Source organism: Bolinopsis microptera, chromosome 13, assembly GCF_026151205.1.
Source record: "Bolinopsis microptera isolate Bmic1 chromosome 13, MBARI_Bmic_1.0, whole genome shotgun sequence".
In the NCBI taxonomy this organism is placed as follows: domain Eukaryota; kingdom Metazoa; phylum Ctenophora; class Tentaculata; order Lobata; family Bolinopsidae; genus Bolinopsis; species Bolinopsis microptera.
This window is the reverse complement of record NC_087084.1, coordinates 15,127,853-15,140,811: the sequence shown is the minus strand read 5'-3', so window position 1 is coordinate 15,140,811 and position 12,959 is coordinate 15,127,853. Positions and strand designations below refer to the sequence as shown.

Sequence of the window (12,959 nt, the reverse complement as noted above, 5' to 3'; positions counted from 1 at the left end):
CCCCCCCCCCCCTCTCGGTGATTCCGTATTATGTGAACGACCGCTAATATGCTTACATCGAGGTAGTTCTTACTGATTTATAGCAACATTTATCATAGCAGCTTGTTTTTAAATCACTGTTTCTTATGATACAAGTTCCGTTACCATTCGTATCACACATAGTAATAAATGACGTATAGTAGTATTACTCGTCGGGAAAACCCTGGTTCTTTTTGTAGTAATTGTGCGGAACGCGCTTGCGCCGAATCAAAAATATGTGTGAAAGTTTTTCTTGCGCGCATTTACTGTGACATAATGTGTCACGTGATAATCTGAAACTTTGAATAGTCATAACACCAAGAGATAGGCAACAGAGGTAAATCTGGCTCCGTAATATCGTCAAGTAGGTATCTAGGAGTTTTGTGAATATTTTGAAATCAAATTCGAGCGGGTATTTTGTGATTTAGCGAGGTGCGCGGAAAAAAAGCAAATAACCGTCAGCACATGGCCATACAGCCTCCATAGTGGCATCTGAGATCGGCTATCGATGCGGCACTACTTACTAGTCCATAAATCAATCATCCCAGGAGCCTAGGGGCTCCAGCAGAAGAGTGCCTTATTTGCCCGTAAGAGCCTCTACTACTGTATCGTTGAAACTCTGTACTATAGTGTTACGACAGAATCCGCATAAAGTTAAAGTTGCAAACTTATATTTTGTATTCGGCCCAAAATGTTTTTACGAGGCGAACATTAATTGCTTTTAAAATAGATCCAGCCGGTAAGGTTTAATTGGGGGGGGGGGGGGGGGGGGGGGGGGGGGGGGGGGGGGGGGGGGGAGAGCATGCTTGGGCATTTTCTTGTTAGACTGAGTCACAACTACAATTGTGAACGCCGAACGCCGCAAGTTTTGGCCTCGCCGCCGCCGATTATGACAAAACGCGGCGGCGTGCATCACTGCTCTGATCTTTAACCAATTAGGGTTAACTTCACACGCCGGAGCCGGAGGTATCATAGTCTATTCTCCGTCACAAACACTTAAACACAAGGTCCAATGTCCATCCAATATCCAATATCAGTATTGTACGTCTGACTATTCGTATATAGGAATGTAAAATTGGCCAGGTAAGATTATTGGAAATGGAATCGCGCAGCTAGTACGCCTACACTGAATCAAGGGCAGTAAAGCCTTATGTTTCGTGAAAATCATACTCATAGTCAAGAGTGAAATGCGCGGCGCCGAATCTTAGTCCAAACAATTCACAGTTATTGTTATGGAATTTGACCAAAACCATAATCATATGTCTCTCTTAGAGAGAGAGAGAGAGAGAGAGAGAGAGAGAGAGAGAGAGAGAGAGAGAGAGAGAGAGAGAGAGAGAGAGAGAGAGAGAGAGAGAGAGAGAGAGAGAGAGAGAGAGAGAGAGAGAGGAGAGAGAGAGAGAGAGAGAGAGAGAGAGAGAGAGAGAGAGAGAGAGAGAGAGAGAGAGAGAGAGAGAGAGAGAGAGAGAGAGAGAGAGAGAGAGAGAGAGAGAGAGAGAGAGAGAGAGGAGAGAGAGAGAGAGAGAGAGAGAGAGAGAGAGAGAGAGAGAGAGAGAGAGAGAGAGAGAGAGGAGAGAGAGAGAGAGAGAGAGAGGAGAGAGAGAGAGAGAGAGAGAGAGAGAGAGAGAGGAGAGAGAGAGAGAGAGAGAGAGAGAGAGAGAGAGAGAGAGAGAGAGAGGAGAGAGAGAGAGAGAGAGAGAGAGAGAGAGAGAGAGAGAGAGAGAGAGAGAGAGAGAGAGAGAGAGAGAGAGAGAGAGAGAGAGAGAGAGAGAGAGAGAGAGAGAGAGAGAGAGAGAGAGAGAGAGAGAGAGAGAGAGAGAGAGAGAGAGAGAGAGAGAGAGAGAGAGAGAGGAGAGAGAGAGAGAGAGAGAGAGAGAGAGAGAGAGAGAGAGAGAGAGAGAGAGAGAGAGAGAGAGAGGAGAGAGAGAGAGAGAGAGAGAGAGAGAGGAGAGAGAGAGGAGAGAGAGAGAGAGAGAGAGAGAGAGAGAGAGAGATCTTTATATTACTTTATTAGGAATAATGACTCCCACGTGGCACAAGGATGATTCCCACGTGCTACATTTCTTCCCATTCACAGTGACGCAATACCAAAACGTGTCACAGATATTTGCCCACGTGCCACATTAAATTTATATATTCTCGTTCCTATAATGCACATGACTTGTCGTGGGTCGGTGACCCTCTCTTTGTCACTCCGTTATTTTCTGTTTTTTCTTTTCCGTTATATAGTCCGATCTATAACGTCACTAGTTACATTAAGACAATAATTATAGCTGTACCATGTTTTCATTGTATTTTTTACGATTTAATGAGTTGAGCACACGTTCCGTATGTTAGCTGCAGTTCAGGGCTCGATCAGTTAAACTAAATTATCTGCGCCGGATAGGTATCTCATATCTAATTTTTGGAAAGTGGTCCGGTTTCCAAAAATGTGGTCGGATATTTAAGTAATAATCATTATATATTACAATTACCAATTAACATTAACATAAATGAAATATTGTCTCTGTCTTGTCTCCGAAATTATAGCGCTAGAAACCAGGCAGCAGCTAAGCCTAAACTAGAGCGGTATTTGGAAACCTGTTTATCTGTTAGTTATTTCTAGTGACGATTGGGTTAATCAGTTGTCGTTTCAAAGTTAATTAGGTAGACTATGATTGGGTTTTAAATTATTTTCCCGAGCTACCATGTCTAGGAAAAGTCCAAGTTGGGTTCATTCATCCGGTATTATAGGACAAATTATCCCTCAACTTGACTCACGAGCTAACCGTGACCAGGGTTCCTCCATCACACTCTCAATTCTTGGTTGACGATGTCAACCCATCGAGATGGTTGCTCTGCGAAGCAGAGCAACGATCGGCGAAGCAAGAATGCTAGTTCGCGCGGCGCGTCGAAGCGGCGAAGTCCTCCAATCTCAATTCATGATCCTCGTAACCACTGAACTTCATTCAGTAACCCGATGTTAATCAAGGTTTATCCTGGACTCATTTTGTCACGTGATACCGAAGCTGCGCTGTGTTTGAAACACGTGTCTGTATACTGAGTACCAAGGCCTAGTGACCGAGACATAATATAATTCCTTTCGACGTGTCTCTTGTTTTGCTCCCTATCTACCAGGGTCCCAGCCAATTGATAAAACTTTAGTAATCATTAATATAATAATATGATATCTTAAAGTCGCTATGAGTTTTATGTTTCATTTAATCAAAACTTACCATTCAGGGGGGAAAATGTTATGAAAACTTATACAGCGAAAACAGTGGACAAGTTTGCCAGCTGACTATTTTTTACATATTGTGAGTAGTAGAAATGTATATCTTTTTAATTAAACATTCCTCATGTGCAATAAAACACATGCATTATTTGTCTACTATTTCATATTTCCAAAAAGATATTTCTCGCTCAGTATCCTTTTAAAATAATAATCTTACTATATATAATTATAAAGCGAGACGATATATATGGATGGATCCGTACCATTTTACTGACACCAGAGCATCAACTTTAACGCGACTTTCCGCAAAAACCGTAAAAGATAGGATTTTAGAGCCCAAAATTTGGACCCCCAAGTGGTGTTAAAAACGCGAATTAAATAGGCAATAATTATTTTAGTCTATTGAGTCTTGACACCATTTTATGGTTAAACGGGTTCCTTCTAGTAACACTAAAGGGTGGAGCGAAACAAGGGTAGTTACTAGGGTAGTTACTAGGGTAGTTACTAGGGTAGTTACTAGGGTAGTCACTAGGGTGGTTACTAGGGTAGTTACTAGGGTAGTTACTGGGGTAGTTACTAGGGTGGTTACTAGGGTAGTTACTAGGGTAGTTACTAGGGTAGTTACTAGGGTAGTTACTAGGGTGGTTACTAGGGTAGTTACTAGGGTAGTTACTGGGATAGTTACTAGGGTTGTTACTAGGGTAGTTACTGGGGTAGTTACTAGGGTAGTTACTAGGGTGGTTACTAGGGTAGTTACTGGGGTAGTTACTAGGGTAGTTACTGGGGTAATTACTAGGGTGGTTACTAGGGTAGTTACTAGGGTGGTTACTAGGGTAGTTACTGGGGCAGTTACTAGGGTAGTTACTAGGGTGGTTGCTAGGGCTGTTACTACTTTACTAGGGTATCCAACAGCCTCAGCAGCAATAACACTAAAGTTTTCTCCTTCCTAAAAGCTTATTGTGGCGTATCTATCAGTGCTTGTCGTGTCAGAGTATTTGGAGGCCCTGAAATCTGTAAATACGTACATAATTTATATAATTACATGTGTTTTAGGCTCCCGTTTGCAAAAACATGGATCTTGTCGATCTCCCCTTACTCTCTCTCCCACACTCCCTTTCTTTACACACATGCTGACCACACCCTCTTTTAGTGTAGTACTGACTAGAGACTCTAGAAGTAGAGCAGCGCCCTACGAATTAATATGGTTACCCAATTACAATATGCTGGCAGAAATTAGCGCTAAAAATTCATCTTACAGTCGGTTTACTGTTAATGGCGCACTACCATTACCTACCTAGACCAAAACTTCTAGAAGGTAGACATTTTAAACTTTTCACTTAAACAACAAAGTTAAGTCATATCATACGAGGTGCCGTAAAGTTTACATCCATGGTAATTCGTGAACGGTTGCTAATATCGGGGAAAATTTTGTAGTTTATAACCTACCGTAACAGAACGCATGCCGAGTTAGACTCGTTGACGGATGATGATTAATCACTTTACACTCGACTGTCACGTGACTTCTTCAACCCGTTCTCTAGCTGGCCCTGAACGACTATTCAAAACCCTGACCCTCTAATCTGATCCCAACCCTAACCCTAACCCAATCCTTAACAAAAGCATATGCTGAAACCTTAACAGTTAACCCTAACGAGAAATTAGACTAACTTCCTTTTACGGTCATATCACGTGATCGAGACAGTTTTTCGCCAATATCTGTCCAGGGAGCATTTTAACCCAAGTCAGGGGGGTGATTCGGAATCAGGGTCCGAAAATACATCGATTCAAGTTGGTTTCAACTGTCGGGGGCACTTTTAGAACAATCTCGAAGATCGACTGTAGAGTGATTTAGCACGCTCGCTCGTTGACGGTCTAAATCTAATATTTGGAACAAATATTTTACGAGTATATCACCCGTTTAGGGAAACTGCCAGCTAGTCAATTTTGGAAATAAATGTTGCTTTTTAAAGATTTATAAAAGACACTATTTGAGGCGACGAAAAGTTCGCAATTTGCTTTAAAAGTACGTAACGTGCGTACTAACCAACTATGGCCGTTCGTATATCAAGGACCGCGAAGATATATATATATATAATATATATATATATATATATATATATATATATATATATATTAATTTGAATAACCGTCCGCAAATGCAATATGATACTGATAATGAATCCGGTCGCTCGCTTTTTCCATTCATTTACAATTGTAATAGAAAACCCACTTCCCAATACACGACTTCCGATGAGACTTAATGCCTGGAAAATAGTAAAGGGGGTATAATAGTATAGAATGTATAACTATTATAAGAGCCGCGGTCATCAGGTCATGCTTGCCAGAATGACTGTGATAACCATGACATGATTTTATTATTATAATTATAGTCGCTATGACTTATGAGTTTTATGTTTCATCTAATCTCAACTAACATGATTCAGGGTGGACATCCTATGAAAACAGCTGCAGTGAAAAACAGTAGACAAATTTGCCAGCTCAGTACGGTTTTAACAAATTGTGAGTAGTAGAAGATTTATAATTTTTTAATTATACATTCCTCATGTGCAATAAAACCAATTTTATGCATTATTCGTCTACTATTTCCAAAAATATATTTTCCTTTTGAAATGGTAATTTAAGTGCGGTCCAAACTCTATAGAACCCGAGACTCTAGGGAAGCGACCTACAAACCAGGGCTCTAGGGCGTGGAGACTTGAATTGATAAATACATAAATACACATTAGTTATACAAGTATCAAGAGTAATTAGAATTTTTGAATTGAAATCATATCTCTTGGTAGAACTAGAAAGCCTGGTAACACAGTCAAATAGCTTTAAGTTTAAACAAACCGTGTTCATTCTCATCATTTTACTTTACATTACGCATCAACATTTTTGCTCTCTAATCTTTTCACAAGTGCACTGACTTGCTGATAAGAAACTGCTTGATTTTATCATGTCCGGCCATCTTAACAAGTCGACCTCTGCTGCTAACAAGACTCCTGCTTCTAAGAAGACTCCTGCTAGGAAGAACAGTATCACTAAACCCGCTGCCTCCGGGTCACCCTCAGACACGGAGGCACCCTCCCTCGGTATGTTGGGCTTTGGTGTGCCATCAATTTACACGTTTTGCGCTAAGACATGTTTAAACGTTTTACCTACCCTCTCCAAAGAAGATATTGATTTCGAGTACAACAGGCTCCGTCTTATTGACTCCACATTTAATGGCAAGGCCACTAAGCCTGACACCAAACAAGCCGCCATTAAACAGTATCTAACACGTCAAATAGTCGTTGATTTAGATCAATCCATGAATAGTCTAACTGCGGCTGCCAACTTACTTTCATGTACTGTTCAAAATTCTTAGCGATGTCTTAGTAAAATGGGTAGATAACAACGGATTAGCTCTAAATCTTAAAAAAACGAATTATATGATCTTTTCTCGGCAAAGAAACCTTATTTATCGCGATGTAGTAATTTCTGGTGTCACAATCGAAAGAAAAACAGAAGCCCGTTTCTTAGGAGTTATAATAGATAACAAACTGAACTGGTCGCAACATATTTCTGCCATGAAAATGAAAATGGCCAGATACATTGGAGTCATGTACAAACTTAAAAAATATTTGCCTCTGGAAGCACGTTTACAAATATATCACAGCTTTGTGCAGTCTCACCTTAATTACTGCTCCCTCGTCTGGGGTTTTGCTGCCAAATCCCATATAGAAACACTATTTGTAAAACAAAAAATGGGTCTTAGAGCAATACTACCAGGTTTTGTTAATTACTGGTACAAAGATGGTACACCACCAGCAAGTACCAAGTCTGGTTTCTATGTACACAAAATATTGACAGTTCATAGTATCATCGTAAAGAACGCATTAGTTTTTATACATAAGCTGAAAAACTTTCCAAGTTTAGTGCCTCCCTCTATAAAGAAAACAATACCTAACAGTGCACCAATATTTAACGTCGCCAATCCGGATTCAAGTCTTACAACTACATGGTCAGATGAATATGGTAAATACCCTTACAATAATTCAGTATTCTACAAAGGTCCACTACTAGCAATAAACAGATATAGTGTCGCAGCAACTTCCTTGCCAAGTCTATTCAACCTTAACATCTACAAAAGGTGCATAAAAAACATGCTCATTGATCAACAAAACGAGGGCATTGCAGACGAATGGCCCAACTTTATGTTATACAATATAACGGGACTAAGGAAATCAGAGCGCAACATCAACCGCAATGCTAATAATATCTCTGTCTCATAAGCACGCCATCACAGAATCAATTTCACTGCATACCATCTCAGTTACACTGCCATCAATTCGCCAGCAATAACGGCATGACGCTATGCGAATATGATAATTTTAACTAAAGGCAACTTTATATGTGCTCAGCTATGCTTTGTTCGACAAGCTCCATGATATACATATTAATCGTTTTAATGAGATCTAATCTTTAGTGAGTTTTGAGTTTGAATTGATAACACTTATTATATATATTATTTTTTGAGTAAACATTGGCTGGTACTTCGGGCCGGTCCCCAACAAAAAAAAAAAATTAAAATCATTAATGGGACACATTGCACTGCACTATGAAAAGCAACACTGAACTGCAAAACACAGCTAGTGTAAAATAGAAGGCGGCAACCAGAGTCCAGACTATTCCTTCCGGGGCGTGCCAATGATAAACTTTGCCTGCTCACAAGTACTACACACTACACACTGCACTAATTTAGTCTTTAAGCGACTAAAAACTATAATTACTCACGATAATTAAGTATCGAACACTAGTCTAACACGATAGATACAATATCGTAGTGTAAATAGTAGTATCGTATGCGTAAATAGAAAGGGTACAATATCAAGTATTGTATAATAATGTGAATTACGAAGGTACAATAATTGGTATTTGGTATCGTACACAAATATAACCGCAAACATCTACAAGCAGTACTTGCTGTGAAGGGGCGTAGGATACGATAACACAAGTATCGCTCTACTCTAAATCTTATACACAATTAGGTGTAGTATTACTTTCAATTCGATCTTACACGCAATTTAGTGCTGTAATACTTTCAATACGATCCAATGAATTATATCGAATTCGATTCCTAAACTACAGGGTGGCCCAAAAGTAACTGCCCACACGCAACCCTTTATTAACTCACGTAATTCTTCTTAGAATTGCACAGAAATTTCAGAGATTAGATAGGTACTAGTAGGAACCCGTATTATAATATAACCCTAAACGGTGTCAAGACTCAAGATACTAAAATAATTATTACCTATTTAATTGGCGTTTTTGGCACCACTTGGGGGTCCAAATTTTCGGCTCTAAAATCATTATTCCTTGGCCAATTTTTTATTTTTTCATGCTGATTTCGAGGCCATTAAAGCATTTGACCCAGCCAAAAAAGTTTCAGTTGTACCTATATCTTTTACGGTTTTTGCAGAAAGTCGCGTTAAAGTTGATGCCGTGGTGTCAGTAAAATGGCACAGATATATATTGTCTCGCTTTATATATAGTAAGATGGGTCAAACTTAGATTTCCTGAAAGTTTCGTCAAATTTGATAAATTACAGTGGGTGTGGCACGCCACTCCCTTTTTTTCACTATTGTCACCATAACGTGGAAAACGCTTCAGCTAGGAACTTCAAAATTTCTAGACACATTTAGCTTGATAATTGAAGTGCTTTCCCGAAATTTCAAGTTAGTTGTTCACAATTTAATCAAGTTATGACCCTTTTAAGAACTTGTAGATACGTGATCCAGCACTAAATCAGTGATATCTTAACTCAATCAATGCCCTGATTGGCACTGCTTATAGGACAGCAACCGAAGTAAAGCGCTATAAGTATAACGCAAATTTCTTCGGTTTTAAGGAACGTCAATATCAGTATTCACTCAAATTGATCAGATCGTCATCCACCAACAGGCTCGTTACCGCCTAATGAGTCTCATTGTTGCTCGCTAGCGAATAGTCCCGATGAGATTACTGATTAAAGTTATTAAAGGGTTGCATGTGGGCAGTTACACAACACTGAACTGTAAAACACAACACTAAACTATAAAACACAACACTGAACTGTAAATCACAACACTGAACTAAAAACACAACACTGAACTGTAAATCACAACACTGAACTATAAAACACAACACTGAACTGTAAATCACAACACTTAACTGTAAAACACAACACTGAACTGTAAAACACAACACTGAACTGTAAAACACAACACTAAACTATAAAACACAGCACTGAACTGTAAATCATAGCACTGAACTGTAAATCATAACACTGAACTGTAAAACACAACACTGAACTGTAAAACACAACACTGAACTGTATAACACAACACTTAACTGTAAATCACAACACTGAACTGTAAAACACAACACTGAACTGTAAAACACAACACTGAACTGTAAAACACAACACTGAACTGTAAAACACAACACTGAACTGTAAAACACAACACTTAACTGTAAATCACAACACTGAACTGTAAAACACAACACTGAACTGTAAAACACAACACTGAACTGTAAATCACAACACTGAACTGTAAAACACGACACTGAACTGTAAAACACAACACTGAACTGTAAAACACAACACTGCACTGTAAACACAACACTGAACAGTAAAACACAACACTGAACTGTGAAACACAACACTGAACTGTAAAACACAACACTTAACTGCAAATCACAACACTGAACTGAAAAACACAACACTGAACTGTAAATCACAACACTAAACTATAAAACACAGCACTGAACTGTAAATCATAGCACTGAACTGTAAATCATAACGCTGAACTGTAAAACACAGCACTGAAATGTAAAACACAACACTGAACTGTAAAACACAGCACTGAACTGTAAAACACAACACTGAACTGTAAAACACAACACTGAACTGTAAAACACAGCACTGAACTGCAAATCACAACACTGAACTGTAAAACACAACACTGAACTATAAAACACAACACTAAACTATACAGGCATGGATCCAGCTGAGAATTTTTGGGGGGTTGAAGTGGCGCGAAGCGCCACCGAAGCAGCCACGGCAGGGGTTCGGGGGCGCAGCCCCCGAAAATTTTTGGGGTTTTTTCGCGCTATATATGTCGATTGCTGTTTCCATTAAGGGATTTCTTCTGTAATCTGTTTCTAGAGTAAAACAACAATGTTAATTAACAGTTCAATCTCAACCATTTTAGAATATAGGGTTACAAAAAAAAAACAGTTAAATTATTTCAAAACCACTCTTCTGGGTTTTTCTGCAAATTTGTCTATAACTTTACTAATGTCTATTTCCTTCGTCAAAACCTTTTCATGGCTAAGTAGGACCAGGTCACTTGTTCTACCATCTGAGAGTTTGGATCTCTTAGCTGTCTTCACTCTATTCATAGTGCTGAAAGACCTCTCAGCTTCGCAGCTCGTGGGGGCAATGGTTCTCTTCAGATCCATAAGCTTCATGATGTTAGGGGTGCTGGCAGGATTTGGTAGAATGTCTGCCATTTGCATTTTCAAGCACTCAGCCCTTAGTATCGAGGGCCTGATCCCTAGAACGCTATAGTGCTCAATCAAGGCATTCAAGATGTCAAAATTGAGCCAATCAGATGAAGAAGGGTCAAGTCCGCTCAGTCCTTTCAATAACTCCATGTTGCTAGCACTGAACCTCTCGGAGAGGTATCTGCCCACGATCCCGCACACCTGCTTTGTCTTCTTCTTAATCCTAGTTTGGGTTGTCTCTGAGTCAGCAGTTGATTTTGCACAGAAGTCAGTGAGAAAACATGCTCTAAAATGCTCTAAAATGCTTTCCTCAATTTTGTTTTTAGAAAATTCTGGGGGGGTGATCACCCCCCTTCACACCCCCCCTGGATCCATGCCTGAAACTATAAAACACAGCACTGAACTGTAAATCATAGCACTGAACTGTAAATCATAACACTGAACTGTAAAACACAGCACTGAACTGTAAAACACAACACTGAACTGTAAAACATAACACTGAACTGTAAAACACAACACGGAACTGTAAAACACAACACTGAACTGTAAATCACAACACTAAACTATAAAACACAGCACTGAACTGTAAATCATAGCACTGAACTGTAAATCATAACACTGAACTGTAAAACACAGCACTGAAATGTAAAACACAACACTGAACTGTAAAACACAGCACTGAACTGTAAAACACAACACTGAACTGTAAAACACAACACTGAACTGTAAAACACAACACTGAACTGTAAATCACAACACTAAACTATAAAACACAGCACTGAACTGTAAAACACAGCACTGAACTGTAAAACACAACACTGAACTGAAAAACACAACACTGAACTGTAAATCACAACACTAAACTATAAAACACAGCACTGAACTGTAAATCATAGCACTGAACTGTAAATCATAACACTGAACTGTAAAACACAGCACTGAAATGTAAAACACAACACTGAACTGTAAAACACAACACTGAACTGTAAAACACAACACTGAACTGTAAAACACAACACTGAACTGTATAACACAACACTGAACTGTAAAACACAGCACTGAACTGTAAATCATAACACTGAACTGTAAAACACAGCACTGAACTGTAAAACACAACACTGAACTGTAAAACACAACACTGAACTGTAAAACACAACACTGAACTGTAAAACACAACACGGAACTGTAAAACACAACACTGAACTGTAAAACACAGCACTGAACTGTAAATCATAGCACTGAACTGTAAAACACAACACTGAACTGTAAAACACAACACTGAACTGTAAACACAACACTGAACTGTAAATCACAACACTAAACTGTATAACACAACACTGAACTGTAAAACACAACACTGAACTGTAAAACATAGCACTGAACTGTAAAACACAACACTGAACTGTAAAACACAGCACTAAACTGTAAAACACAACACTGAACTGTAAAACACAACACTGAACTGTAAATCACAACACTGAACTGTAAAACACAACACTGAACTGTAAAACACAACACTGAACTGTAAATCACAACACTGAACTGTTTAACACAACACTGAACTGTAAAACACAACACTGAACTGTAAAACACAACACTGAATTGTAAAACACAACACTGAATTGTAAAACACAACACTGCACTGTAAAACACAACACTGAACTGTAAAACACAACACTGAACTGTAAAACACAACACTGAACTGTAAAACACAACACTTAACTGCAAATCACAACACTGAACTGAAAAACACAACACTGAACTGTAAATCACAACACTAAACTATAAAACACAGCACTGAACTGTAAATCATAGCACTGAACTGTAAATCATAACACTGAACTGTAAAACACAGCACTGAAATGTAAAACACAACACTGAACTGTAAAACACAACACTGAACTGTAAAACACAACACGGAACTGTAAAACACAACACTTAACTGTAAAACACAACACTGAACTATAAAACACAGCACTGAACTGTAAAACACAACACTGAACTATAAAACACAGCACTGAACTGTAAAACATAGCACTGAACTGTAAAACACAGCACTGAACTGTAAAACACAACACTAAACTATAAAACACAGCACTGAACTGTAAATCATAGCACTGAACTGTAAAACACAACACGGAACTGTAAAACACAACACTGAACTGTAAAACACAACACTGAACTGTAAAACACAACA

The 12,959-nt window shown here is 38.9% G+C and overlaps 1 long non-coding RNA gene across 2 annotated transcripts in view; it reads left to right on the top strand.

Annotated features, from left to right (window-relative positions):
- The first annotated feature begins 3,240 nt into the window (after positions 1-3,240).
- LOC134825516 (uncharacterized) overlaps positions 3,241-12,959 on the top strand; it is a 59,252-nt gene continuing 49,533 nt past the window's right edge. For both annotated transcript variants that reach the window (XR_010161557.1, XR_010161558.1), the window contains exons 1-2: positions 3,241-3,311; positions 5,674-5,749. This is a non-coding gene — a long non-coding RNA (uncharacterized LOC134825516). The remainder of the gene's footprint in view (positions 3,312-5,673; positions 5,750-12,959) is intronic.